Source organism: Engraulis encrasicolus, chromosome 6 (assembly GCF_034702125.1).
Source record: "Engraulis encrasicolus isolate BLACKSEA-1 chromosome 6, IST_EnEncr_1.0, whole genome shotgun sequence".
NCBI lineage: Eukaryota > Metazoa > Chordata > Actinopteri > Clupeiformes > Engraulidae > Engraulis > Engraulis encrasicolus.
Window position 1 is genome coordinate 28,291,995 of NC_085862.1, and position 7,500 is coordinate 28,299,494.

Below are 7,500 nucleotides of genomic sequence, written 5' to 3' on the forward strand. Positions count from 1 at the left end.
GGCAAGAGAGGGAGGAGAGGAGGGTGGGCAGGGGGTTACTGAATGCCCACCATATGCCCCTGCATTGCCCTGCCACTCTCCCACCAGCTCCGGCCCCCGTGATGCTGCCAGCTCTCCGTTGTGTTTCCCACACTCCCGAGCCACCCCGCCTGCCTCACTGCCCTGCCTGGCTGGCACCCGCCCCCAAAACGGCCACCACCAGCACAGCCAACCTCCGCCAGCCAGGCCAGGCCAGCCCTCCACCAGGGCCGCCGCTAGACATAAGCAGAGAACGCAGAGTGCTTAGGGCACCAACCACTTTGCCTCCAAAATTGGGGGCCTCTTAAATTGAGATTGACTAAAAACGAATGAAGAAATGAAAAAATATTGAAATATTGAAACATTCCAAAACATATATTTATTAGCAAGTAGATTATTATTATTATTATTATTATTATTATTATTATTATTATTATTATTATTATTATTATTATCAGGGGGGCCTCCTGACCAGTTATGCTTAGGGCCCCCAAAACCTTAGCAGCGGCCCTAGACCTGCCCACCACCCCCACGCCCATGCCCAACACCCCCACCCCCATCCCCACCACCCCCACGCCCATGCCAACCACCACCACCACCCATATCCCCTGCTCACAGTCCCACCACCCCCATGCCAACCCCACGCCAACCACCACACATCCCCTGCTCACGGCCCCACCACCACACACTCAGGGGCCTAGATGTCGAGCCAAGGGGGCATTCCCACAGGTCCATCAGCGGCGGAGCAAGTGGAGGCCAGGCATCTCCCACCGCACCGTTCCCCAACGTCCTGGCGTAATCCCCCCCCCCTGGCACCTGGAGGCTGGCCTGCTTCACAGAGCTGACTGCTGAACAAAGGGGGAGGCTGGAGGGTGGAGGGTGGAGGAGGGAGGCGGTGTGTGGGATAGTTGGGGGACGGATGGGGACGGGGATGGGGGGTGTCTGTGGGTGGCAGGCAGGCCGGAGACGCTGGGCCGGACGGCTGCCCGATGGAGAGAGGGGGGGCTGAGACAGACAGATACAGTAGACGTCGTCCGACATGGAGAGTGAGCGGGAAAAAAAGAGAGAGTGCAACTAAAGAGAGAGAAATAGAAGGAAAAATGGAGACAGGGAAGGATGGAGAAAGAGATCTGCCACCCGGTCACAGAGAAAGAGAGGAAGGAGGGAGGGAGAGAGGGAAGGAGGGAGAGAGAGATGGAAGGAGGGAGAGAGAGAGGAAGGAGGGAGAAAGAGAGCTCTGCCACCCGGTCTTGGCACAGAAAGGATGGCAGTGTGATGGAAAATGGCCGTGTGTCCCACGCCATCACTCGTGACTCGTGTGACATGCACCATCATAGTGGTGACAAGACAAGACACACACTACACTAATACTACACAAACATATGGTCAGGCACTCTCTCTCTCTCTCTCTCTCACACACACACACACACACACACACACACACACAGACACACACACAGACACACACAGACACACACACACACACACACACACACACACACACACACACACACACACACACACACACACACACACACACACACACACACACACACAGGCACGCACACACACACACACACACACACACACACACACACACACACACACACACACACACACACACACACACACACACACACACACACACACACACACACAGGCACGCACGCACACAAACTCGCATACACGCATGCGCACAGGGTGAACCCAATTTTTTTATGATTCTCTGCAAGTTGCTGTCAGTTGTAAAAGTGTCTCTCGTACATTTCTACAAGTGCCTTTCCAATTGGTAATGTATTAAATAATGGCATAAAGCAACAAAGTTACTGTGCTATGATAAATTACTTGCACGTGCTCAAGTAGCCTAGACTGTTCTAGACTGCCACACACCTGATTACACCATGATGACTGACTTTATCTGTCCTTGTGAAATGTCTTACAGTTTTTCTCAATTGGTTTTGTACATTTCTCACAACAGAATAATCATTCTCAAAACGTCTTGTTCAATTGTGTCCTTCTGTTACCTGTGCACATGGTAAAATACGTTTCTCATAGTTTTCAGCATTTAGCAAATGCTGTCATCACCATGCAAATGGTTGTGTACAATTCTCAGTGTTTTCATACATTATCAATTGATTTCGTCATGTTCTGCACAATGCTTTGTTATGGGAATCCATGAAAGATCTTAGGCTACTCCCCAAAACATTTACACAGTGATATAACAAGCAAACATTTTGATGGCTCTGACACGTTCACAGACACAAAAACCTGGTTTTGAGAGATTGGCCAAGGGTTTTGAGCAAGAGATTGGGTTTTGCAGGTCATCCATGGTGTTTTGCCACTTGTTAAATCTTTTTTGGAAATGAACGTGATGTTTTGCAAAATGCGAGTAAGATTTGAGAAATGTACAAAACCAATTGACAAAAACTGTAATGTTAAACACTCAAATAAAACCATTAAGACACTTCGATACTATTGGATACTGTTATAAACTGCCATGCTGTAAAAGCACGCTCATATCATCACTCTCCCAAGAAATGCTTAGTGTGTTTAGATGGACGTATTGTATTTATTTACTACTGTCTGAAGACTTCCTGTGTACACGGGCGTCTGCGCTACTTTAGACAAATGAGAGGAAACGATTAACCAAATGAGCGTTCCTTCGAGGCCACAGAGTAAATAATATTTATCTGACTGTGTTTACCCTCCTATCAATTAGAAGCCGCTTCTCTACAACACATTGGCATGCGCTCCCTTAATGTGTTTAGGTAGGAGAGGAGAGGACAGGAAAAGAAGATAGGAGAGGAGAGGAGAGGAGAGGAGAGCAGAGGAGAAGAGAGGGGATGAGTGGAGAGGACAGGAGAGGAGACAGAAGGGAATGGGGGAACAGAAGAAGGGATGAGAGGGATAGAGGGAGATGTGAGTGAGGAGAACAGAGGGAGGGATGAGAAGAGAGGGACAGGAGGGATGAGGAAAGAAGAGAAGAGAAGAGAGAGAAGAGAGGAGAAGAGAAGAGAAGAGAAGAGAAGAGAAGAGAAGAGAAGAGAAGAGAAGAGAAGAGAAGAGAAGAGAAGAAAAGAGAAGAGAAGAGTTTTGAAGAAGGGGTGATAGTGAGTACGAGAGCTTGGCAGAGAGAGAGAGAGAGAGAGAGAGAGAGAGAGAGAGAGAGAGAGAGAGGGAGCGAGAGAGAGAGAAGGATGTGGGAGAGGATAGAGGAGAGGAGAGGTGGCTGACGGCCTTATCGCGGGCCTCAGGAGACGTGCGCCTTTGTTGTGTGCTCTGATCTATGCCCATCCACACCCCACACCCCTTTTATGGCACACTCCAGATCACTATCAGTGTGGGAAAGAGAGAAGGAGAGCACTGATAGAGGAGGGAGGGAGGCAGGGAGGCAAGGAGGAGGGGGGCCGAATGAGTGAGTCAGTGATTGTAGGGAGAGAGAGAGAGAGAGGGAGAGACATAGACAAAGAGAGAGGTGGAAAATAAGGGGGTAGGGTTGAGAGAGAGAGAGAGAGAGAGAGAGAGAGAGAGAGAGAGAGAGAGAGAGAGAGAGAGAGAGAGAGAGAGATACACACATACAATTAGGAAAGAAAGAACAGGTGAAGGACCAGCAAATGAGCGAGCAGGTGAGTTGAAGGTAGATAACAACAGAGGGAGGCGTGAGAAAGGGAGAAGCCACACGCAAATGAAAACAGACTGATAGAGATGGGGGGGGGGTGAAATGGAGAGGGGGGAGAATAAGAGACATAAAGCTGCAGAGAGAGGAGGAGAGAGAAAATCAGATAGAGGGAAGGAGGGATGGGTGCAGGGGCACTGACAGCTTTTGGTGGGCCTAGGGCAAAGGCATCTGAAAGCCCCCCCTACTCAATACATACAATATAATGGAGATCAAAGTCTGGGGCCCCCTCTCTCCCTGGGTCCGGGACAACGGACCCCTTTCTCCCCCCCATCAGCTTCCCTGGACGGGTGGAAGGGGTTGGCCACGCGCAAGTGCGTGAGAGGGGCGAGGTAGGCTTTGATGGATATCCCCCCCCCTCCCCTCCTCTATCGACACCCCCCCCTCCCCTCCCGCTCCCCAGCAATCGGTGCGTGCTGCAGCACCTGATAACGACCATAAAGACCAACAGCAGCCCAGTGGCGAGGGAGGCAGGCCGTGTGATAAGGCTGAACTTTGACCCTCCCCCAATTACACTGGGCCGCATTCCAAACAGACGCTCGTAAAAATAAAATTAAAACAAGGAGCTCAGGGACCGGGGACCGTGGCTTCCGACCGCCGACCGTGTGAACACTGCGAGTAGTTTGTTATGGTCATTGGAGAAGCGTAGGGGGAGGCGCAGAGATGTAAATATGTACAGTGCAGCACAAGCTGGGGGAGCAGCGGAGGCCTGGGCTTATCGCCACGTCACCGTTCATCATCGTGTGTCGTCGTCATGGGCCTCCGCTAGGCATAAGCAGATACTGCAGAGCGCTTAGCCCTGAGCACTTTGTAGCCCCCAAATGAAGGCCTCCTAAATTGAGATTGACTAAAAAACGTCATGAAGAAATATTAAAATACATTACAAAACATACATGTGTCAGTTATCAAAAGACCCATCATTTTTTCATTCAAAAAAATGTGTATTCCATTACTCAATTCAAGATTATTAATTATTATTTAATATATTTAATATATTAATTATGGGGGGGGGGGCTCCTGATCATTTAAGCTTAGAGCTTCCAAAACCTTAGCAGTGGCCCTGGTCAATGTCTACTACTAAGTAACGAAAAAACACAAAGGCGGCCTGCCTCCCCCTCCCTCCGGCCTTAACATAAATACACAGGTGCTCACGCTCTACACACACACGCACACACACACACACACACACACACACACACACACACACACACACACACACACACACACACACACACACACACACACACACACACACACACACACACACACACACACACACACACACACACACACACACACACTACACATACCCACACATACACACACACGCACACATATGTGTGTACAGGCTCACAAGACACACATTGACAGACACACACATTAGCCTAAGAGTGTAAACTATGAATTGCTTACATGTAAATGCAGTATTTTCATTGGTTGATTAAGTGTCCTTGGATGTTGATAAGCACCACCTCAGAAATTGAAGCACTATAGCACTATAGCCCCCCCCCCCCCCTCCCCCCACCAACACACACACACACACACACACATACATACACACACACACACACACACACAGATACACACACACACGTCTGCATTTTAAAATCTACCTGCCACAGTGACTGGTGGGGAAAAAAATTAAGTTCCACGCCTGGCGCACATACACAAACCTGGCATACACACACACACACACACACACACACACACACACACACACACACACGCACGCACGCACACACACACACACACACACACACACACACACACACACACACACACACACACACACACACACACACACACACACACACACACACACACACACACACACACACACACACCCCTCTCTCCCTTGGCTTGGGACAACTGACCCCTTTGCCTCCCCATGTCGGCTTCCCTGCCTGCAGGAATGACACTCCTTAAATGCTTCACCTCCACTGACCTGCCACTTGAAAACAGGTTTAATAAATACACCAGACGGGCCGCCTGTCACGGGAGGGGAGGGAAGGGGAGGGGCACGTGCGTGCGTGCGTGTGTGTGTGTGTGTGTGTGTGTGTGTGTGTGTGTGTGTGTGTGTGTGTGTGTGTGTGTGTGTGTGTGTGTGTGTGTGTGTGTGTGTGTGTGTGTGTGTGTGTGTGTGTGTGTGTGTGTGTGTGTGTGATTCCTGTCAACTTTGAGCTCCCAAAACCCAAAATTCGGGAAAATTCCCATTATTTTAAGCCAAAATCCGGGAATTCTGACAGTCAACGGGATGACAGATCGGACAGTGCGTTCTACTCTGCTTTTCACAACAGCGCACGTGCAGACAGTCCTGTGTAAAATTCCTCAGCACATGCTTTACAGCGTGCAAACAATGCAATGAAAACAAAACAATGAAATGAGCGCAATGAGTTTCTTCTTGTTGTTTTGTCGCATAAGTTGTCTGTTCGTGCAAAACTTAGTGCTGGTACAGGTTGTGACTAGGTTAATCGCATGATTTGCTGTTCTGAGGCTGTTTTATGCGTTGCATGAACTGACGGTTTCTGAGGAAAAGAGTGGGCGCATGAGCGCTACGGAGCTCGAGGGTGACAGCTCGTATTTTCAAGGAACTTCAATTCTTGGTGGCATCTGGCATAGGCCTACAATCTTCTGGTAAGTAGCTTGATAAGCAAGACCCTCTGTGTCTCTCTTCAAGAGGGGGTGTGGCTCGTCGGACAGGGCCGTGGGTATAATTACTATACCGACGGTGTTTTTTGATAATTTGAAAAGTCCGGGATATTTCCGGGAAAAATGTCAAATCGGGAAGAAATCGGGAAATGAGTCAAAATTAGGGAGTTTCCCGGGAAATTAGGGATGGTTGACAGGTGTGTGTGTGTGTGTGTGTGTGTATGTGTGTGTCTTTGTATCTGTGTATCCATGTGTTTGTGTGTGTGTGTGTGTGTGTGTGTGTGTGTGCGTGTGTGTGTGCACGTGTGCCTGTGTGTATCAGTGTATCCATGTGTGTTTACTATGTCACGGGGGTGAGGCATGGTGACTGCTGGGCTGGGCGCAGGTGCCTGAGGCTACTCTTCACTCCCCCACTCAGCTGCTTACTGGTGGGCAGCGGGCCGCGGCCGAGGGCACCAGACACTTGCACCTCTTACCCAGCTCTAACCACTTCACCACATGAGCAAGAGCCGTCCTCCTCCAGTCAAACATGGCAGAGCAAGAAAAACACACACAGCCTTGAAGGCCCTGCTCACTCAGACAAAACACCAGACTGGAGTAAGTGGTTTGTTACAGTAAAAAAAGAGAGCAATAAACAATGAGATAATCAAAACCAAAGCGGCAACCAAGTGCTGAACAGAGTTCATAAGATATTAGATTAGAATAGAATAGAATAGAATAGAATAGAATAGAGTAGAATAGAATAGAGTAGAGTAGAATAGAATAGAATAGAATGGAGTAGGGTAGAATAGAATAGAATAGAATAGAATAGAATAGAATAGAATAGAATAGAGTAGAGTAGAATAGAATAGAATAGAATAGAATAGTATAGCATAGAACGAAATAGAACAGAATATATTTTTAATTTATAGAGCTGAAAATATATATCCATTATGCTTTTCATTACTTTTTTATACAAAACATTTATTACTTTTTTTTTTTTAGAATAGGCTATGTGTCAACATTACTACTACGTTTTTACATTTTGGTGATCGCAAGACAACTGTAAATGCGTATCACTGTATAGCTCTGATCCTCCAGCTGTCAAGAGTGACAAAAAACGAGCATGAAAAAAAAAGCATTATTGCATCACTAGCAATGACATCTTAATCATCAGA